The 24854-nt window shown below is 33.5% G+C and overlaps 1 pseudogene; it reads right to left on the bottom strand.

The window, feature by feature from the left end:
• Nucleotides 1–853: 853 nt before the first annotated feature.
• LOC118603710 lies at nucleotides 854–972 on the bottom strand (annotated as a pseudogene).
• Nucleotides 973–24854: the final 23882 nt, after the last annotated feature.

Genomic DNA, 24854 nt, shown 5'->3' with positions numbered 1-24854 from the left:
AATTGAATGCATTATAAGAGAGGTACACAGAGCTGTGAGAACACATTCCCCATACATCCTCAGCTATCATTCATTCCTCAACCCTCTGTTATTAGAATGCTATCACTTCAATTTGATAAAACTGATAACTCCAAAGTCACAAAATTTTCTCTAAATACTAAGCTCAAGGAAATTTTTAACCCTATCTTAGAAGATTTCTCTGACATTATTAACTTACAAGGACTTGTGAAAGCTGATTTAAATTAGTAGTATAAGTTCAGAAACTAACATAACATAGTTATACTCGGATATATATCATCTTGCTCTGATAAATATCATCTATCACTGGGCCAATTACATATTAGACATTTTAACATGTACTCTGGAAGAAAGAAAGATTAAACAAATCACTTAAGAATTTTGCTTGAAAAGAGGAGAATGCAGTAAAAACTAGAAGATCAAGGGAAGATTTTATTTTATTTTTCTTGTAAGAAGAGAGCAACTTGAAAATGTGTATAGGGTGAGGGGCAGGAGCCTGAGGAAATGGGAAAGATTGAAAATATAGTGGAGAGAGGGAGTAAGATCCTGGAGGATATGGAAAGGAGATAGAATTGAAACCATAGGTGGAGAGACGGCTTTTATCACTCTCTACTGTGGGACGCACACTCTGCTCTAGTCACTTCTATTTTCTATCTGGATTTTCAAGGCATTAAAACAATTAGACTAGAAAATATATGTAATGTTTTCTTTCTTTTTTTTTTTTTCAGGTGAGGCAACCCTTGGTTGACCTCACAGGTTGCAAGGACCTTGTCAGCTTACACATTTTTCTTTTTTTTTTTTCTTTTCTTTTTCTTTTTTTTTTTTTTAGTTTTTAGGCCTTCAGCACCTGGTTTTCCTAGGTGGTCTCCCATCCAAGTACTAACTAGGCCAGACCCTGCTGAGCTTCCAAGATCAAACGGGATTGGCCTTGTTCAGAGTTGCATAGCCATAGACTACATGATATTTTCTAGCTTTGGATATCATGATTCTCAGTCTGTTTCCCTGGAGATAATATTTGTTGGTAGAGAACACTCTAGTCAGGAATAACTGGACACGAAGGGTAAATTTAGGAAGGGAACCAAAAGAGAGCCTTTTCTTATCCTGCCGAACTCATCTACTAGTGCCTTCCTAAACATCATGTATTAAATTCTATTCTTTTCCTGAACAAAATATAATCTCTTTCATTAAATATGCTTTCCTCTACTATCAAATTTTGAACTAAAAATTGTGTGTTGCTAAACTATGTATGGTAAGCTTTCCATTTTTAGATAGATGCTTTCAACAATTGGTATTAGAAGTTATTTCTAAAACTAATAGAGTATACTGATATGATTCAAAATAAATCATTTTTTGATATCTAGAAAATAGAATTATTTTTAAAAATAGTAGTTATTTTAACATTATATGCTTAGTTTTCTCATTCTCTGAAGGGACTATGTTAATTTCTGAAATTTAACTAAGCTTTAAGAGAGGAATACAACTATTCATAAACTTAGGCCAGAGAAAGATGCTCTCCCATTCCAGAAGGACATGCTTGTGATGGCAAAGAGGAAGAACAACCTTCCCGGGCAATAAGATCAACTAGATCAAGATTATTTTCATAGTTTTTCCTTTGTCATTTCCTCCACATACCTTGTCTCACACAAAGATAAGACAACTATTGCAAATATCACATACTAAACCTTACTTTCCTTATTTTTACTCTTATATAAGAGGCATAGGTGTGAACAATTTACAATGTTTTAAAAATGGTATATTTTATCTTTACATTTCCCAACTAATTCACTGGCCTTGGTACATACAATTTTAATTTTAAATTTGAATTTTACTTATAACCTTTATGAACAATTTTAATCACCATCTCATAAAAGAAAGATATTCAGAAGAGAAGTGGAGCTGTATTCAGAGCTATTTTAGAATTCTTTGAAGATTTTAATTTCAAAAATATTTTCCTCAGTTTATGAATGTCACACCTTTTAAATATTTGCACTACCTGCTCACCTGCTAATCAACTTTCCCCCCTAATTTCTTCTTTCCTTCCATTTCTTTACTAAGCTAATTTTTATCTTTACTAATAAAGCTCAAGACTCGGGAGAGAACAATGAGAAGTATTTGGATAGAACGATAACTGATTGAATAGTCAAAGTGAAACTGTCAATTGGAGCTACCAGTTGACTGAGAGATTAGAGTAGAAAATCTGCCTTAATTTGGAACAACAAAAAATACAGAGCCTGACACAGTAGTAAATTGGAGAGGGAAAATAAAAGAACAAGAGGAGGAAGGCTTCTATGGATTCCTTCATAGCAATAAAACCCAAGCAACTTGGAGCTTTTTCTGTGACTTTTATTTCTCTCGTGGGAATTGGAATGTGTAAGTAGCTATTTATAATGAGGAATATTATTATGTTTCCTATTTTTACATGTTTTTGTATTGGTTAAATTGAGTTTTCATAATAATTGATATGATGAGGAGATAATGACTCCATCTAAATTTAGGAGTTATAATTTTAAATAAAATGATCTAGTTTTATAAAGAAATAAAATATTAGACAAATGGAAAACATCTTTGTAGATGATGAATTTGTCAATGGAGTTAGAATACTTTGCAATTAATTTCATTTGATCGATCTGAAGTTGTATTTCTATATTTTCTTTATCTTGTAATTTACTGCTAATATAAGTATGTTCTTTGCTTTCTAATAATAATATATATGCATATTTACATTTATATATGAAAAAATAATAGAAATAGACTTTTTTGAGAATCAAATACAATATAGAAAAGTTCAATAAATATATTGAATATGAAATACATTTTAAAGTCCTCAAGTGTCAGAGTTAAATGAAATATATATAATTACTTATTAGTATAATTTATTTTGGAGTTTATTCATTGGGTTCTCTATTTTTACTTCTTTTCCTTTACCTTTGAAAAATGTCACTTTAAAAATGTTTTGCCAAATGCTTTGACCACTATTGGATTTGCTTAATGTATTTCATTAGTAACCTTTAATCACTTAAAAAAATTTTCAATTCATTTTACTCTAAACAATCTTTGTTGTCTATTTCAAACAAATTGACTTCAATATGGCTCATTCTGGTTTTTGAGATACTGTGTCATTTTTTTTCTTAATAGTGTCTTATTCTTCCTTATTACACTCCATTATATGTTCGAATCCACTGAAGTAGAGTCTCTCTAGTGTATGTGACCTTCAAACCATTAGGAAAATTCTGTCTGTTGCCATAAACAACATTTACCACAATCTTTCAAGTATAGAGGCTCTTTCTAACCTTCTAAGCCTCTGATTTTCATGTATTTAGCCTCCAAAAGAGAAAAAGAAATGGAGATTTTTACACTGAGTTTTTAGTGAACAGGCCTGTAAATACTGTTCATCATTTATGCTCACATTTCATTGTTCAAAACTTAAGTCGCATGGCCACTTAACTTGGAGGACAGGCTGGAAAATGTGGTCTAGCTAAACACCCAGGAAAAAATGGTTATAGGTTTGGTGAACAGCTTGCAGTTTTCTGCCTCATCATACTTTTTCTTTGCTTCTTATCTTAAAAATTGATCTTATTTTCTTTAATTTAATTAAAAAGTTCAGTTATTCAACCAATGCTTACTGAATGCATACAATGTTCTAGGCACATACCATGTTCTGGGCACTTGGGATATATCAGAGAACAATGCAGACAAAAAACCCTGCTCTTGTAGAGTTTACATTCTAATAGATGAGGATCGATCATTTTTAAAAAGTTAACTTAATACATAAGTACGTTGTATAGCATTTTAGAAAATGATATTTTTAGAAGTTTAATGGAAAAAAGTACAGTGGGGGATGAAGGGAGCAGGTTAAATTTTAAAGAGAATGACCAGAATAGGCTTCATCAAAAAAGTGACACTTGAGAAAGAATTTGAAAGAAACAAGAGTATTACTCAGGCAGATAAGTAGGTGCAGAGTGTTCCAGGCAAAATGAACAGGCTGGACAAGGGCTGTGTGGCAGGAGTGTGCTTGGTAAGTTAGAGGAATAACCATGAGGCTGATGAGACTGGAGTAGAATTGGAAGGGAGAGATGAAGTCAGAGAGGTAAATACAGGGCAGATTATGTAGGGCAGAGTCTCAAACTTTTTTTCTGTAGGTTGCTTATTTTTTAGATTAAATTTATTGGGGTGACATTGGTTAATAAAATTATATAGGTTTCAAGCGTGCAATTCAATAATACATCATCTTTGCTTTGTGTTGTGTGTGCCTTTAGTGTTTATGTAAATTTTCACAGATCCTCTAGATAGAAAGAAATACCTAATCATTCCATTTAAGTAGTTAAGTCTAAACAGCTTAATGAGCATTTATGCCCTAATAACTTAGTAACTGTCTGAAAAAATAATAAACAGATTAAAATTAAAAATGTTTATTATTAAATAACCATAATTATTAATAGTTCGCATGCATTCATTGGATGTTAAAAGGCTTCTCAAATCTTGGAATCACATTGGATACTGCCATTGTCATTTCCTGTTCTTGTGGATTTTTGCATGACATTTGCTTTTAATCACAGCGACCAAGCTTTGGAACTTTAAGACGTCATCAAAAGGAATGTGGAGTGATATAATGTTGAAACCGTAAACTGTTTCTGGCTAGAAGTTGGCGTGTTGTCTGACAGATGCTGCTGTGTGTCCTTGAAGGTTTAAAATATCCTGTAACATCCCAGGCACCCCTGTGAGTTTGCTGCAGTACTTTAGAGCATCAAAGAATACAATCTAAGAAACATGGTGACTAGTTCTGAAAGCATACCCATGTACCATGTTAATTCACTGATATTCACTAAAATAATTAAATGGTTCCTTATACTCAGTCATTATCATGAATGTGTATTTTACCAGTTATTATATATTTTAAAATATAATAGTATCTTGGGCTCATTCCAACATATTAAGCAGCTAATATCTGACCTGTCATAAATTTTTCAGTTCTTAAGTGCTACTAATTTCTTGTGGTTATTTTAAATGTTCTTTTGCCTTCTATTGTATCAATTCTTGTCATTGTCTGTATTTCTATTCTTCTACTTTTTAATTTTACATAACCAGGATGCAATGGATTTCAGAACAAGATAATTAAGCTTACTATAATTGTATTTAAAACACTTTGTAAAAAAGAAATCAAAATGTGTAAAAAAGAGTAAAATTTACAAGCTTCGTGAGATCTTATTAGTTGCTTAGGAGGCCTTTTTATATTTTGTCTTGAAGTAATGTGAGTAGGTTACTTTTGGTAGGTTGTTATTTCATTACTGATAATGATTGTTATGATATAGGTACTTGACCTTAGCATGAAAAAACTATACTTACAGTTTTTCCATTTTTGGGGGGGAGCAGATTATAAATATCTCTGAAACTACATATTTTCAAAAGCTTTTATGATGAGAGTGAATATTTTATTCCTAATAAAATTACCAGTGCCATTCTTCTAAATATTTTTATCTAGTTGCCTACACTTATTATTAATCTCATATTATACTTTTGTTAATATTTTACCCCCTTTGCTTTATGGTTTGCACTCGGTATGTTTCTTTTACTCAACCATTTTGATTGTAGGCTGCATATATTATGACTCTTTATTCTCAAATAAATAAATTCATGTTGATATCCTAACCTCCAATGTGATAGGAGGGGGCTTCGGTAGGCGATTAGATAATGAGGGCAAAGCTCTTGTGATTGGTGCCCTTATAAAAGAGACTCCTGAGAGCTCTCTTGTCCCCTTCCTCCATGTGAGGACATAGGGAGATCTCTGTCTATGTACCGGAAAGTGAGCTCTCACCAGACATCAAATCTGTCAGCACCTAGCTCTTGGATTTCCAGCCTCCAGAACTGTGAGAAATAAATTTCTGTTGCTTATAAGTTACCAAGTGTATGGATTTTTTTTTTTTTGGCTATCCAAATAAACTCAGACAACCTAATATATCAAAAATCATCATTTCAATATGGAATCAATATAAAAATATTAATAGGATGTTTTACTTTTTTTCATACTAAGACTTTGAGATCTCATGTATTTTACATTCACTTCACATCTCAATTTAGACTGGCCACATTTCAAGTGCTCCATAGGTAATGGCTACAGAATTGAACAATGCAATTCTAGAGGTGGATGGGAACACTCATCCTTTATGGGCTGAGGAAACAGAAAGCTCATCTCTTATGTACTAGATTTCAAATAAGAGGAAATCACATCCTGACATATCTCTATAAATCTCTTGCATTATCCACAACTTTGACACATTCCCAGCCACTTCAGTTCTTATTACAGTGTGCATTTATGCATATAATAAAATAACTTCACTCATGCATTGGCTAAATATTTTCAGAAAATGTTATATATTACTGGCACTGTTCTGGGTTCTTGGAATAGATCAGTGAACAAAAGAGAAAGATTTTGCTCTTGTGGAATTTATATTATAGCAGGATCAGTCAGACAATAAACACTAATAATAAGTACACTATATTAATGTTAGAAGGTGATAGTGTTATGTAAAAAGGGAAAATTAGAGCAGCCTAAGGGGATTAGGAATATGGGTTGGGAGGTGGGTTGCAGATTTAAATAGGATGATGAGGTTAGGCCTCTGAGAAGGTAAAGCATGATATGGTGAGGTCAGAGAAGTAGTGGGGCCAAGTACACAATCCTAGGCTAGGTGGTATCTGAGATCTAAAGATGGGCTAGACACAGCCTCATTCTTTAGGAGCTGTTTTGGAGAAATATAACAAATATACAGACAATTTTGACACAATGCTAAATATAATAATTGTCATGAAGGAATTTTCAAAAGACACCACAGGAATTAAAAAAAAACAAAACAAACAATTCTCAGAGGAAGTAACATGTCATGGTAGAATATGGGCTTTAAAGTTACATAGACCTAGGTTTGCATCTCAGTCATCAGCTTACCAACTGTCAATAGGGCAAACAATGGTACTGGATTGTCCAGGAATGTCCTGGTTTTAACAATGAAAGTTTTGCCACCCAGGAAACCACTCAATTTCAGCTCCAGCACTGAAAGTCTGTCGGGAGCCATTACAAGGAACTGAAGCAGCTGTAAATCTGCTTAAACAATGGTTTTAGGAAGCAGGGTTTTAAGTTAATCATTATTGACCCTGGTGAGGAGATTAAGCAGGGTTTTAGTTAAACATTACTGACCCTGGTGAGGAGATTTGCCTCCTAAAGAAATCCTTTTAAGATGGTGGAATATTTTACAGCCCAGAAAACAAGAATGTTTGTATCCTGAGGGAAGGGTGTATAAGAACTTATGTAAATGTCAGCATTCCTATGGTAATGTACTCTGTGCTTAGGTATAAAGAGGCCGGGTTAAATAAACTGGAGGCTGAAGTTCTGACTCTACACCTTCCCGTTCGAACTTTTCTGTCGTCTTTTTTTTCCCTTAGGCTTCACCCACCTCTTTCAGGTGCTGTTCGATCTCTGCCGGCAGGCTCCAGCAAAAGTCCCATATCCTGAGAAGCTTCTTGGTCCAGTTTTACCATTGAAAGTTCACATCTCAATCATTGGCAAACCAGGATGGTTGGTTGCTCTATACCTTAGCAACTTTGGGTGAAGTAGATGAAGACTTAGGTGAGGACAAATAAATTGAAAATAAATCCAATCTTGCAGGGTTGATCCAAGGTATATTAAATACTTGGCTCATTGGAATCTGTAATATGATAGATGGGGTCAAGGAAGAATATCATGGAAGAGGAGGGATTTGAGATAGACTTTGAAAGAAATAAAATTTCAGTTGATATAGGGCAAAATATGCTCACTGACAAAGATGAATAGAGACAGAAAGTAGGGTAAAGGGAACAGGATGACCAAAACCAGAGAAAATCAGGAAATTGTGGGACATCTTCAGGGAACTGGTGAATGTAGTTTACATTGGGCCAAGAATAGGTATAATAAAGAAAACAGTATAACAAAGAATAAGGGTTTAGAAAAGTTGATTTAGGCCATTTTTCAGTGGACTATAAATGACAGTGAGAAGACTTAAAATTCAAATTGCAAATATTGTTTTGTCTTTGTAAATATATTTAATGAATGCTTGCTTGTATTGCTTTTAAGCCAAATAAACCATGCTCAGAAACCAGTTTTCTGTTTGTTTGTTTGTTTGTTTGTTTGTTTTTATGGAGTGTTGCTGAATTGTGCTCATTTTTAATTTGAAAAGAGTGTCAAAGAATAAAAGTTTATCACTTCTTAGCATTTTTATTTCGGTCAATATTATCTAACATTTGACATTAGAGCTAAGTAATTGATTATGTAAAAATTTAGATATTTACACTGAAAATTGTGGAAATGACCCCAGAGCACAATTTTAAAATTGAGATGGTATAGGAGAAATCAATAAGCTTTCAGTTTTAGGAAAATTAAGGTTCAATTTTAGAGTATTGTATTATCTTCGGTGAGTAGCATAACTGATGTGCTTTAATTTTCTTGTACACCCAAGTGTTAGAAATACCTGGCACCTTGTAGAGAGAGAGAGTATGGTGGACAAAGAGTGAAAATTCTTGAATCAGACTTACTAGCTTTCACTACTGGCTCTCCCTCATGGTAGACACCTTGACGTGCTGCCCAGATCTCTTCCACTCAAGGAAGGATTACTTTAGCTACTGGGAGAGCTGTTGGCAGACAGCATTAAGCCGGCGGCCACACTGGAATGGCAAAGTTTGAGAGACTCCTTGCCCAAGTTTACACACTTCTCATGTTAGTCTATATCCACTTTCTGTTTAAGGCAGTGATATAAGGGCTTGACCATTTTCACCTCATGCAAAACTCTGATGGGCCATTTTTGTTTGAGCACTCCTTGTGAAGTTTGTTATTAAATTTGCATCATATTATGAGCTTCATCTTCTGCTCACTCCTAATGCCTTGCCCTCTCTCCCACACATATTGATCACAAGGGTACTTCCTAATAAACATTCTGCATAAGAAACCTCATGTCAGAGTCTGATACCCAGAGAACACAGTCTGTGTAGCTGGTTCCTAAAATGGTCTGAAAAAGCACATGACAGGACTTTGGAAGGAGATCACTTGTAAATCAATGTAAATCAATGTCAATTCTATCACTGGGAGTAGATGAAAACACAGAAAGTCCTGGGCATGTCAGACGACTTTTACTGGTAGTAAGTTGGGTTGGTAAATTGGTGGAATGGAATGAATTAGCTGGATCTCTATATTAAGCATATGGGAAAAATAATTTTAAGGCAGTGAAATGGATTGGCTATTGCAAAGGTCACTTGATAGTCTAGAAAAAGATAACAAAAACTAAGACCAATTAATAGCCAATCGAAAGCCAGTGTGCAAGCCAGTGGGCTTCCTTTGTGGTATACAAAGTGGCTTTTGTTTCCTGCACAGAGAAAGAGGAGAAAGCTGAATCAGGCATAGTACGTAATCACTACAGGAGCTGAACTTTGTGGAAGGTTAAACCTCCTATAAAGAAAGGTAAGACTGCTATGAAAGTAGGAATTTGACATATGCAGTGGGAAAATCTGGCTTGTTGCCTCAGAAATCTTAAATCCCTCTATTTCTTTGAAACCCCTGAACCTAACCAACCAGATTTCTCATTAAAAGAACTGACACCCATTCCCTTTTTCTCGAAGAAGTGAAGAAGCCTCTTCTTTGCAAAGCAACATGTAGCCCCTCAGTATCTGTTCTGCTATCCCTCAGCGTCATGACAAATATAATTAATTAGAATTATGACAACACAATTCAGACTATAATTATTGAGCTTGAAAAGGGAGGAAAGGGACTATATGCCAAAGGAGCTGCATGCCCTAGGCATCTTGTGCAGGAAGGAGCCAGAGGAGTATACATGAAACTGGATTCTGAGGGTCCTTGATCAAAAGTCTAGGTGCATAAGAATGAAAAAAGGAGAGTTTAATGATTTTGGGGAGTACTCTTCCAAGATACATCACTTATACCCTAGACAGGACCTGAGGAAATGGTGAGACATCGCTATTAGAGTGGCTTTCAGATGCATGGAAAGAGTAATAGCCCATGGTAGGTCAGGTCAAAATGCCAAATTTGCTGTGGCAGATGGTGGAATAAGGGACTTAAAAATTCATGGAGGTGAACACACAGAATGGATAGACTATGCAAGGCTGGAAACTTGCTATATGATTAGATTTTATTTAAACTTATTTTATCATTATGATTAGGTTTAATTAGTTTTTTCAATCCTTGAATTTTTTTATTTTTGGAAGTTCTACTTGTTTCTTTTTCAAATACATGACTAATTTTTTATAGTTTCTGTTCCCCATTTTCAAATTCATCATTTATTTCTTTAAACAGAGTGCTTGTTTTATACTTTGCTCCTGTTAATTTCCAATATCTAAAGTCTTACTGAGTTTTTCTTTATAATTCTGCTGGTTCTTACTTATTATGCCTTATTTTTTACAGCACTATTAACTATCAATTTTCATTAGAAAAGCATTTGTGAAGATTATTTGAAGCCTTAGAGAAGGCTATAAGGAATGCACTGGTGAAGGGGCACCAGGATCACTAAGAAGCTGAGAGGAGATTCTCTGTAGCCCAGGGCTGATGATAGGAAAGACCATTTTAGAATGAGGCTCATTGACAACAGTGGAGATGATAGGAATCAAAACCACTGAGTCCAGATGGTAGAACTTAACTTTAAAAACCAGATGAATGCAATTATCTTAAAACCAGAAAGGTCAGAGTGGCATCTAAGGAGGTGTAACCCACAGAGCAGTGTGCTGGGAAAAATGAGATAGGCCGTCAACAACTCTTTATCGATCAGGGAAAGTTTACCAGGAGTTTAAGCAGAGACCTCAAATATAAGCAGGATTTGGCTAAGTTAAGAGATTGGAAGCTTCAGAGAAGAAATAGCATTCACAAAGAAGAACCAAAACAATTTTCATGCTGGGAAGCAGTGGCATTAGTGGGCAGTGGTAATAGACAAGTCCAGAGAAGTAGAGAACCAATCACTCATGAAGGACCTTGTTTACCTGTAAAGTGGTATCTATGAAAGTATCCTCCACTTTTTCCTAGGGCAGGGGGAAGCCATTGACAGGTTTTCAGTAGAGACATAGGTGACAGATTGTATTTGCACTTGAAAATTTTTATTCTGGCTGCACTGTTGGTTAGAGAGGAAGCAAGAGAGGTGAGGAGGCTATTAAAATCATCTCTGTGTTAGGTGGAGGTTAGTAGTATGGCTTAGGGGAATTTGGTGATAGCACGAAGTGTACAGGTTCAAGACATGTTTGGAAAACAATGATAGTACTCGAGGGAGTGGTAGGATACGACACTAAGGCAGAGGAAGAACAGGAATGCTGCTTTCACTCCTGCAGGTGTTGCCTTGCACAAGGGTGACTGCCCAGGAGATGAGTGGATGATGAAAACCAAAGTGAATCCAGTTCACCCGATTGCGTGCTCTGGCAGGGACTGTGTCTGCCGGAAGGAAGGAACAGCTTTTCTAAGTCACACGAAAGATGCCATATGGGCTATTGGTGGCCCTGGGGAAACAGTCAACCATAATACCAAGATTTCTGGATTAGACAATTGGAATATTGGTGGCATCATTTGCTGAGCCTGGGAACAGAGGTAGTGATGGGGAGGAAAATAATCAACGCAATATGCATTAAAATTTTTATAAAAACCTTATGAAGTAATATTAAACTCATTTTATAAATGCAGAAACTGAGTCTTAGAAAGAGTAAAATTTTTTTTCATGAGGACATATAGTTAGTAAATGGTAAAGCTGGGATACTGTATATTTTCATTCCCATATTTTTCAAAAAATAGAAAAGCAAAAAAAGTATTGACATATTTAGGAGAATATTCCATTATGAAAATAGGTGTGATTTCACTTGGGAAATATACCTGAATAAATGTTCAATTATTTGTAAACTTTTGACTATTTAGAAATATTAATTTTATAAATATCTTTGCCCCTAACCTTTATTTTCACTGTTCCTCTCCTCACATTTGCTACACCATTGATCTCCACTCTTTTCTCATCTTTAAAGCTTCAACTGCAGCCTCATTTCCTCCAGAAATGATTCTGAACATCTTGCTTGATACAAATATTTTTCTCTTGAGCTCCCCGGCATCTTCTACATACCTCTTTTATGTGAATTACCATTTATGTGAATTACTGCCCTAATAGCTGGTTTACTTTTAGTTTTATATTACTAGTACTGGGAAAATAGTTACTCTTCAGGAAGTATGTTTGGTAGACTTTTGTGTGGGTGAATCACTGCTCAGGGCCCACCTCCTCTAATAAACTTTCATTGATTTATGCATTCTGTTCTATACTCCTGTGACTTACAGACGTGGGCAAACATAAGAATGAACTGAGGACTTAAAAAAAATACAGATTTCTATGGCCAACCCTAGACCTACTGAATCTGGGACAGAGCCAAGTTATCTGGACTTTTAAAATGTTTCCCGCATGACTATGTGGTCAGCCCAGCCTTGGCATTTAGGAACCACTGCTCTAGTTCATCAACACTGCCTGATACAACTCTTCTACCAATGTGTGCTTATAGTTATTATGTTTTGTATTGTATTTACGTAGTATATGTGTTGTATCTTCATTTAAAAATTTTAATAAAATTATCTGTGTATAAACTTTTTGATATAATGCCAGACTCCCAACAGGGTGATTATTACATATTTCTCTATAGTTACTAAAGAGTATTTTCCTATCTCACATCTCAAATTTAGTAATTTACTTGGAGCCCTCACATTTTAAGAGAGTTAAATGCCACACTTCAGATACTAAATGAAATCTTAAAATCTATGTAGACATGCACTTAAAGCAAGCATTTTTCTACTTGCTGGTGTAATACATTTTAATATAATCATATTGCTATTTTAGAAAATACAAAAAACATTTTTATCTTGCCATCTGTTATACACTTTATAAATCTGGCCAACACAGAATACATCTGGACTAAGGCCAAGAGAACTGTTTCACTTCTTCCTTATTTATGTTATTAACAACACAGCTAATGTCATCATGGCTTTATTTGCTTTTGTTCTGAAAAAACTGACCTGGATTCATGTAGATACCTTATAAATCATCTACACTGTCTTTCCACCATTGAGAAAGTTTTTAGCATTTTTAAAACAAAGAGGTTTTTCAGACTATAGAAATTCTAACACTGAGTATCCAAATCATATTAAGTTGACATATATTTTTCTAAAACGCTACATGCCATATCGCCACTTCTTTTTCAACAACCATAGTTGAATTAAATGAGAAACTTGGCTTGACTTAACCTCATAAACTTCAGTGTTTTGACATTTTGCCATTGAAGTTTATTATCATTTATACAACATGTTTTGTGTTGTTGTTCGCATTCCTTCTATTAGTAATCTGGAAAACCTGGCATTTCTTGATGCAATAAATGACTGCAAATATAACCATTTTTCTGATGATTCTTCCTTTTCTGCAGCTAATGTGATGTCATTTCAGACGATCTTATTAAGGCTTATTACATATTTCTCTATAGTTACTAAAAAGTATTTTCCTATCGCACATCTTGAATTTATTAATTTACTCTAACAGTACTTTCAGATCTAAGATTTATCACTTGTTCTGGTTCTACAAGTACGGTGTTTCCTAAGACTGAGATCTCTGAAGCAGTGCATGTTAATTTCAACACCCTAAGATCTTGCTATGCCTTTTTTTGTGAAGGAGCATCTTTCAAGTGTGACATCTTCCAAATCACCTCACAGGAGCCCTATAAGATGTAAGCACACTTCTGGAACAGGTTAATCCTTCTCTATCCATTTTTTCCAGATGGTATTTCCTCAGTAGGATGAGTCATTGAACCTGTCTCTGCTAAACTGTTCAGTCATTTCACTACGCTGTCATCTAATTGCCAATAGCACTGGTGTTCCTGCCTCAACTCTTCCTAATTCTACTCCATCTCATATACAACTGCTATGATAATTTTTTTAAAACATAGGGTTCAGTCATTCTCTTAATAAATCTACTATAGAAATGCCTTCTCTTATATCAAATCAAATCTGAATTTCTCAGTCTATACTTCAGAGCCCTCTACCAGTGGACTGCCTTAATACCCTTCTACTTCATTGTTTGTTGTTGACCACAAACTCTTGATTCCTAGCCAATCCATTTTTCTTTAAATATCTGAACTTGTTCCCACTTTTCATACACTTAGTCATGTTCAGTGCATTCCATTTTAATCATCAACTTGTCCTGTGCTCCCTCAATATTTAGTAGTATTTAAGAGAGAGTTGAATATCTGAAAATATGTGTAGAGCTCTAAAATTAACAAAGCAAATCATGGTTTGAATTCACTAGAGGGAGCTCAATATTTAAAATAACGTTTATAGAAATTATTCCATTTAAGGCCTTAAAGGGGTTGTTTTAAAGACGAAAAACTATCTAGTTCTTTTTTTCCTGTTAATTGGAAGCTTTGGGTTCTTAGTTTTCCTGTAAATGAAGAGTATAAAAATAATAGAAGATTAGTTTTAGTTTTAGAAGATTAGTCTTAAAACTAATTTTAAAGAAATGAGATTTTATTATTATAGTTTATATTATATTATGTTATATATTGCTTTGTAATTGATTTCTTAATATTTCATATCCTGTTTTCTTACTTGCTCCTCCAGCTTTGTTTTTTTTTTTTTTTTTTTTTTTTTTTTTTTTTTAACTCATTATCATCCATTCAGTTGTCCAAGCCAGGAACTTGGAAGTCATAAAGACTTACTCTCTTGGTCAACACTAGAATTTCTTCCATTAGACCATATCCTTCTTGAGGTCAGGGATAATGGTCATTTACCATCCTAACTTTCTTACTTAGTACAGTACCTGGAATATAGGAAATAGTGAATAAATACTTGAATTATGAATTATGACCCTTCTCTCTTCCTTATGTCAAAATCATCAAGTCCTTTTGATTTTATTCCTAAAATAGTTATTTGATCTGTTCTCTCTTCTTACCCTTATTCTATTATCTAGAACACCCGTAATCATTTCTTACCTAGATTCTTAAAATATCTATATCCAATCTTATCTTCCCCTCCTCCCTCCTTTACCATTTCTCCAGATAATTCATCTTGAATTAAAATATGTCAATGCCACTTGCTAAATTCCTTCAGTGGCTTTATATCACCCACAGGGTAATCTTTAAGTCCTTTTGCATTGAGGCAAGGCCCTCTGTAGCTGGACCCCAACCTAACTCTCTAGTATTAGCTCATATCACCCTTTCATGCTTATTTTCAAAAAATATCAAACTGATTTTAATTTCTCATATATACTATGAGTTATATTTATATAGCAGATAAGCTTTTAGCTGAGTCTTGAGAAGGGATCAAAGAAGGATTTCTGGAGAGGAAGATACATTGGAGAGGTCTTAACATATTACTAAGAGTTAGTGAGGAAAAAAGTAGAGCCTTAGAGAAAAAAAGTCCCTCTTTTGATTTTTAGTTATAATTTTTTGAATCTAGAAAATTATTGCTTGAGTATGAGCGAGACATTTCATGAAGACTCTTTTTGGTTATGTCATTGTTGCTGGCTACATGAGCCTTCATTTTTTTATTCAACAATTATGCATCATGTTCCTTTTATGTGCCAAGCCCTGTGTTATACACTAAAGACAGAGGTGAGCAAATGAAGCACGTACCCTGATCTCATAGAATATACAGTCGTAATTCAGCTACCCTTTAAAGCCTGAGACTTAAAGGCTTAATCGGACCACAAGAGACAAAATCAGAGATTCCAAGGATGTATCTTTAACCTACAATGAATGTTGTGCTAATAAAACAGAGAATGGATGACAATTTATCTTCTTGGTAAATGTGGCGAGAATAACTGATACCTTAAATTTTGCCAATGATGCCATCATATAGATGAATTACAAGAGATCAGTTCATTTAGGAGATGTTGTAATAATAGCTAATAGATAGTGTGCTTTAAAGCTGGAGTCAGTCAAAGAAAAAAACTTAAAAGCTTTAAAATTTATGTCAGTATCATCTCAGGAGTTCTTTAGAAGGGATTGATGTTGCTATGTTCTTAAAGCAATAATACAGCACCGTAAGAGGCTTAACACATTCTTAACAACCACTCTTACCATCTTAGAAGCTCTGCTGGATGCACATGTTCAAAATGATGTAGTTTTAATGCTGCAGGTTCTTTAAGGTAGATTGAGACACAAAAACTAGCCCCGAAAATCCCCAGGTTTGATTTATCAAGGAACTTTTGGATAACCTTAAATGTCCATGTAAACAATGCAGATAAAGTTGAAAGCTATCCTATTTAGCTTAAGTCATTTCATATAGATCTTAAATTTACTAGCTAATTTATGGATACCAAAACCCTACTCAAACGACAACATAGTTTTTGCTCTTCTCAAAGTATTTTATGTAAGATCTGACATGATCAATTTATTGTATTATTTCAATTTTTAATTGCAATATCCAAAAAGAATTCTTTACTAAAATCTTTCAGTATTTAAGGTCCTATTCAATACTTGCTGAATTACAATTTCATTTCAATATTTTTATGCTTTTAATTTATTCATTAGGGAAGTATGCTACATCTTTTAGCATTTGTGTGCATTTTCTTCATGGGGAAATTAAGCATATATAGTCATATCACTAGATAATGAATAAAAAGTATGGGCAATCTATATTTTATTAGGAAGAAACCAGCAGTAAGAGGGAGGTGCATACATGGGGGAGAAAGATGAACCAGAATCAATACACATTCTGGTAGGCAGCAGAAGCCAAACATAAACAGAGTAATTATTTACTAGATGTCAAAGAAAGAAAAGAGGTCCAGAAACTGGAGAATCAAATCCAGTGCCAGTTGTGTAACCGTGGTTACTAAAGTTACTGAATGTTACCTTAACTAAGAAAAAAAATACATCAGGAATCCAACCACAACTAGAAGTATATGGTATGAAAATATGGTAAAACATACACACACACACATATGCCTTGGAAATAGAGATGAATTAGAATAAAATTATGGCTTAGAAAGAGAAAACTAAAATTACAAGAAGATCGATATTCTAATATTAGCACCAATACCATCACCACTACTTCAACCCTTTTGGGAATGTATGTTTATTGTAATATACACATTGTAATGCTTAAATTTTGATGAAGGTGTTCAGTGTACCTGCTTTACCTGTCAAAAGCACTGTTTGGGACCAGGTATCTGCCACTATAAACTAACAAAGCTGTTTCAGTGCTTTCTTTGAATTCGTAATCCTTTGAAGTGGTATTTTTCTAATTTTTTTATAACTAGATAGGATAAAGTAAAATCTACTTCACCAGTAAAGTTTGAACATATTTACATTGAGATAGAAAGAAAGGGTTTGAGTTTGAGCAAGATTTTAAAATTTAGTTTATGGGTAAAGCTTGTGATAGTTGTAGTTGGATTTAGCTAAGGATTGTATGGTCCAGTGAAATCCAGTAATAAGTCTATGGCTATGCCACCCTGAGCCTGCCCAATCTTGTCTGATCTCAGAAGCTAAGCAGGGCTGGGCCTGGTTAGTACTGAGATGGGAGACTACCTTGGAATACCAAGGTGTTTAAAAAAGAAAAAAAGAAAAAAAAATCCAGTAATGATCATATTTTTATCTATTATAAGGCTTTCATTGGTATCAAAAAGCCATTTTGTTTGTAGATGCTTTAAATCTCTTAAAGTATGCATCTGCTTAATATATTCATGCTGGGGCTTTAGAAGGAATAGCATGAGGAAGACTAGAAAAAATAGAGCCAAGAGAGTGGTTCCAAAGAAAATCTGATGTGTACTGTGGGCTAAGTAAGCCAAGTATTCTATCTAGTAAGGTTTTCATAGGTGAAGAAAAGCAAGCCAGTGGTGACATAGGCTGAGAACAGAAAAAGATTAAATCTAAAATGAACGACCAAGGCGACTAGGATGAATATACACATTTACGAGACTCGTACTTCTGTGAGACTGAGTTTGTAGAGTCCAAGAGCTTAAAGTAGATAATTGGAGAAAAAAGAGAAAGGTGTTCAGAGGCTCAGGTGAAGGTCTAGGCAAGAGTGGAAAATTAATCTTATAACTGAGTACATGAAGATGAAACAAGATACAGGAGTCAGGGTGAGGCTACTTAACAGAGGAAATGACGCATGCTTTTTCAATGTAAATAGAGATAAGAAAATAAATTCAAGTGATATGTTGACTATTGGATACCTAACCAATGGAAATGGAAGAATCAAATGACACGAAAGTATAACAAAAGCATTAAGTTTTGTAATTGGAATAATGATTATGGAAAGAGAGATTACTGGAGCCAGAAGATTAATTTAATTCAGGACTGATTTAAGAAGCAAAGTGGCTGAAAGATAGGTTTATGAGAATTTTAACTTCTGAATCAAGGTTTATGTATTTTATCTTGTGAGCAATGGGGAACCAGTGAAAATGTTGAACATGAGAATGAGATGTGCAGGGCATTGTTTTGGAAGATTCATCATGCATTCGTGTGCAAGATAGATTGAAGAAGAGAAGTGGCAACAGATAGGCCAATTGTGAGGCTATTACAGTATTGTTTTTGCATATATTTTATTATACATATATACTATAATACTATATGTAATATATAGAAACACTTCTAAAATGTTAGTTATCCCTAATTTCTTCCTTCCTTATTTCATTTTTATTCTATCTTCTTCCAGAAAGAATTGAAAATGCTTATGCCTTGTCATCTAACTTCCATATTATTCTTTTCTCCGCAGTTGTTTGGCGTGTTTGACATTTTAACACACACACACACACACACACACACACACACACACACACACACCAGAAAGATAAGCTCATATTGTCTCTGAAAAAAATAAGTTAATTTATGTTTATTTATTTTTTGACTATTTTCACTATATTCTTTTTTTTTTTTTTTTTGAGCTATGATTTTCAAGGACCATTCATCACATACAGAAGTCTAAAAGTTGAGACTTTTAGACTGAGTGAGAACTTGAATAGAAACAGGACCTAATTTTCAAAAGAAAAATTTGGAATTTTCTTGTGGAACTTAACATTTATGACTACACATGAGTTAGTGAAGACCTTGATTAGATAGCAATGATAATGGACAGTAAGTGGTGTATCGGAGAGGAAGTTTGACTACACTTGTGGACTAAGTGGATTTTGGAAAATACAGGAAAGCTGATTACTTTTGAAACTAGAAGATTAAGAGAATGTTGTTGACCATATAAGTTAGGATGGGAGAATTGAGGAAAGACAGCATTTCATAGAAGTTTTATTTTATGTGTAAATAGATTTTCATTTTGCTATAGACATTAGAATGGCAATATCCAAGCAACAGACCTTGAGCCCAGGGAGATTAATGGTGACTATGTAGATAAGAGAATCATTTCTATAGAGGCTAGAGATTTTTCTGTGGATATAGAGAGTTAAAAGATGGCAAATCTTTAAGGAAATGCTCTTTACTATTTCAAAATCTGTAGCATAATTATTCCCCTGGTGTTTGAATTGGCACACAGAGTCATTCTGATAATGGTAGAATTTGTGTAATAGTTTTCACATGAAAGCTGACACTAAGATAAGTAGTTGCATGCACCATGCATCATAGCAGTTCTACTGACACATATCTGTCCAGAAAAAAACAGGATTTGGAAACAATAATGAAATTGTTCAATGTGTGTCATATGCTTCCATGGTTGTTTTTTACAAATGAGGTCAGTGTAAGTGTAATTAGATTAACTCACTCCAATGTACTTATCTCACTGTAACACAAAATATAGATTCAGGAAGATCAACTACTGTTATTCATTAAATATCAAATCCAATTGTGTAATTTTTATAGTTATGCTTCAAAATAATGGGAAAACAATAAGTAAAATTATTTTTAATATACACACAAGAGCTGAACAACAACAAAAACCCTTGATTTACTATGACACAATTTCCAAATTATCTTATTTGATACGATTTTTATATTTCATTATAACTCAATATAAATAATAAGATATTTATTTTTTAAAATATGAACCTATTAAAATCTATGAGTACACTTTAATCCTTTTACTAAAAATAAAGTTTAGTGGTATTGCTTATTACATATTTATTTAAATAATTTGAGCTGTGAGAACTTTAATGTGAGAGTATATTCTTAACCAGAATTATGGCTCGGTTACTTTTAAGAGAAAATTTGGAAATTTTCCCATGGAGCTTCTACTTTACATATTTGATTTAAATGTGCTATAAAAGAATATTCTTCCATTGTCATCAGTGAATTATTATACAGTTAAGTATAACTGAAAAATTATCACATTATCAATATGTACAGATTAGGAAGTTAGACTCAAAGTAGAGATAAAGATCTACTTTGTTAATACTTATGAAAACTAGATAATATATCATTAAGAAAGATGCTAATCAAAATTTCAACAGTACTATATAATTTCTTGGTGCTCTATCTTGTACTAGAGAAGTCTTCTTATCTAACCTTGATTTAATTATACTCTGTATATAAACAGTAACCTCATTTGGGTCATGAATGTGAATCAAGAGAGTAGAAAATACCACATTTGACCTTGCCATAATAGCAAAACTTTAGATATTCAATATTGTATCGCTTATTGAATGTGTTCATTTCATTTGGAGATAACATAACTGCCTTCATCTTTAAAAACAAAAATAAATAATGAATTATACCAAAAACAAACATTTGAATCATATTTTAGATTTTAATAGCCTTGAGATTGAATTAAATAGAGGCAATGTGAGTAAATTACACTGACATAAAGATTAAATTTATGGTGTAGATTTAACTACATTCTGTTACAAATTGTGCCTGGAGAGTTTTATAGTTTTGTTTTCAAGGAGGTAGAATTAATAGGAATTGCATCAGGAATACCAAGCATTATGAGGTTGAAGAATCTCAAATTACTGTTATGACTCTCTTCTCTGCTACCTAGCAATGATCAGATATTCAAGTAAAGATACCATTAAGCATGAACTAAGAGTTGTAGTTGATAGAATTTAATATGAATCAACAGTAAAGAGTCTCTCAAAATGCTAATGCCCCTTTTGGTTTTATAAAAAAATTTTAAAAGGAATAGGTTTGAAAAATAAAGAGAAAGAATTAATAATTTCCTTGAACTAGGATATGGCCCAACCCACATCTCCATTTATTCTGTTTAGTCCCTGGGGCTAGGCTCAGAGCAGGACTATTGGAAGGCAAATAGGAAAGTCACACATCAAAAGAATAAAAATAAACATAATAATTTCAAATATCAGATAAAGAAGGAGAAAAGTAATGGGAAAAACCATCAAGAAGCAGATGTGATTAAGTCATGGTTATTCCTACCTTAAAAACAAATGCAGCTTTTTGAGGTTTGGTCATTGGAAATGTTCAAGCAAAATTGAATGAATCCATTTCAGAAAAGTATATCAGATTTTGCATTAAGTAGGGTGTTAAACTGGGTGACATATAAATCACATGTAATCCAAAATTTGTTTAATTATTCATATTATATTTAATACATTTGTTTTAAAAATTATTATAATTATATTTTTTAAAATTATTTTATATATATACAGATCCATACATATGAATGGAGGTATATATAGCTCCACACAGAGACAGGGAATTTACGTATTAATTTCTGTTTTAAAATGTAAATTCAGCTAACAGCCCTATTTCATCTAAATAGCTACACTTCTCTAGAACATCCATTATATCTTAAAAACTTCACCTGGGTCATTACTGATCTTTCCAATAGTCTTTTGAAGTATATATTTCATTTTACAGATGAGAGCCTCAAAGACAGTAAACAGGGTCTTACACCTACTAACAAATGTGGGATTTGAAGTACATCTGTGTCACTACAAAGGCTGTTTTGTTTCTATTTCATTCTATCTTTCCCTTACATTATATAGATTAGAGTTAGAAAATGGTTTGATTTATTTTCAAATTTTTTTGGCATTACACAGTTATAATCCTGCTTAAGTGGTACATAGGAGAATTAACAATTACAAATTTAAAAAACTTCTGAATTTTGCTATGATATGGGTTTTAACAAATGGATTGATCTAACACTGTCATATGTGTTGAATGAGGGTTCAAGAAATGTTCTGGGTTGAGGCGCTTTGGCTGAGATTTAGTGGTATCACTGATAACCACACCAAAGCGATTCTTCTAGAGATAAGTTTTCCTGATCGAACTCCAAACAGATTTTCTGCTGAATTCATTAATCAGTTCTTTTGAGCTTACTAGATATGTAATAAACATATAATAAAAATGCTTAGAGCTTATTTCAAAATGTGCTTTCAAATTCATTCAATCCATGATCTGATATATCTGCTATGGTCTCTTGTACCTAGGTTTAAAATTAATTGCTAGGGTGATTATAGCATAATTTATAAAAACATGTTAGCAAATCTTACTAGCCAATAGTTATGCTGAAATTCTAGCATTTCTTATCTGTTGGAATATTGTTATCATGTACTAGAAAAGGGCCTTGTATTTTCCACAAGTAACAACTAATTTCTGACAGAATCTGTAGTTTTTTATATATTTTATGAATTTGCTCTGTAACTTGCTTATTTTTTAAAAATTTTGCTTATTTAAAAAAACACAACCTCATCTAATTCTTTTTTGCTGCCAATAATTCCCTTTTTACCTCTTTAGATAGAATTTTCGATAACAAAATTTCTTCTTTCTTTTCCCTAAGAATTCACTAGTTTTATTGGTGATGAGAATCATGCTTTTTTCATACCACTTTTCTTTCCCATCTCTGTCACTGTTCCCTATTCTATTACTTCCTTTGTGCACTTTCATCCTTAATTCTCTATCTTATTCTCTTTGTTTCCATACTAAAACAGACCTTTTATAAGACCTTTTATACTTAATTTATCTACTTTTTTCACCTGGCAAAGTGTTATTTTCCTTAATGATTGCCTTAAAATTAAAATATGTATCATACAAATTTATTATCATTATTCAGACTGAAATCACTCAAGACCATACATTCCGTTTTCAAGATTTTTCTGTATCTCTCTGTTTCTGTGGTTAACCTATGAGCTTTACTTTCTCACTGTACTGGGGCTACTTGTCCCCCTCTCCTACTCCCAAACATTTCAACTAAACTGAGGCCCAATTTGGTGTTTTTATTCAATTTGATAATTCTTCCCTAAGATGCTCACAGATTTCCTCCTCAAGGCATAGGCCAAATATGATGCTCTTCTAGAACTTTTGGCTAAATCTGCCCTTCTTCAAAGGTGACAATATGAAATTTGGCCTACAATTTACTTCAGTATACTTTTATAATCCAGCAATTATATACTTCTGAGAACCACCATATCTTCATGCTTCCTCTCCCCACGTCAATCTATCATGTGGAAGTTTATCTCTTCCACATGAAAATTAATGTCTGTTTCCTTTTACAGCTAATCTGCATGTGTTTCTGGATCTTCAGGTGGTTTTTTAAAATGTCTGCAAATGTTTTGACATTCCTCCCACAAAAGTTGCCTTCCCCTTGAATTTGGTCAGTCTTAGTGACTCACTGCTAATGTACTGAATGAGAAGCAGAATAACTTCCAAGGCTAGATTAGAAAAAGCAATTCAGTTTCTGCCCGTTTTCCTTTCTTAAGACATATGTCTTGGGAGCTCCGAGTTGACACATGAGAAGTCTGGCTACCCTAAAGTTTGTGGCTAGAGAGAACATATATACTGGTTATAAAGAGATGGAGATTCCCAAGGAACTCTATCTGTCCCAGCCTCTACCAAACACACAAGCGAACAAAAAACTTCAGATGATTCCAGCTCCCCTAGATAACTGAGTAGGACAGAAATTAGTTGTTCCTACTGTATCTTGCCCATATTGTAGATTTGTGGGCAAAGTTATATACCCTGTAAATTCCAACTGCCATATTACTGTGAACTCAGGTCTTTTACTTCTTAGCTCAGAGAAATACACTCTGCTTTGCTTGGCTTAACCTCCCAGTGCCATAATCTTAGCATATATCTCTTGGTGAATGCCTAGACAAATGTGGTGCTCTCATGTGTCTCTCAATTTATAAAAACTTTCACCAATTAAGATAAAATTCAAAGGTAGAAATTCTCCTGCTGGGCAGGAAAGTGATCATACCATTTGAATCTCTTTAACTATTACAGGAGATTGCAAGAAAGAGTTCTTGGTAATTTAATCACATTAAAAATTTTTTTCATCTTGTTTCCCTCTAGAAAATCACAATATATAAAATTTAGAAATTAATTTTCCCTCTTAAGAGATACAGAATACTGTATTTTGAGAGTTTACTAACATATGAAGGTCACTGTGGCATTTTTGAGGTGTTTAACACTTTAGCATCTTTTTATGTAAAATTTTAATATATAATTTTTATCTCTGTAGTTAAACAGTGATGATACAAGAAAATATAGATACAATGTCCCCTTTCTACAAGATATTTAGAAACATCATGTTTTGCAGCTTTTCCAATTTACATACAACTCAAAGTTGTCATTTAGCTTTCTTTGGAATGGCTCTTTGAATTTAATTGCTACTAAACTAATTTTGCTTTTCAAAACTGTTTTGCTGTTATAATTGTAACCCATTAGTTATACACTAAACAATCAAGGTGGCACACCGCTACTCTAAATTCTGTACAATAATTATATTGATTGGAAACTGTAGCTCAGGAAAGATGTGCTGTTAAGTGAAAATTTAGTAATTACTAAAATCTGAGTAAAAACTAATGTTTTTATTCAAGATGTAAATCAATATCCAGATTGACAAAACCAGGCAAGAGTTTTAAATGTTTCTTAGTTTATCAGAATGAGAACACAATTTGGGGAAGCATCTCTAT

Source organism: Rousettus aegyptiacus, unplaced genomic scaffold (genome assembly GCF_014176215.1).
Source record: "Rousettus aegyptiacus isolate mRouAeg1 unplaced genomic scaffold, mRouAeg1.p scaffold_m13_p_5, whole genome shotgun sequence".
Taxonomy (NCBI): Eukaryota; Metazoa; Chordata; class Mammalia; order Chiroptera; family Pteropodidae; genus Rousettus; species Rousettus aegyptiacus.
This window is presented reverse-complemented; position numbering and strand designations above follow the sequence as displayed.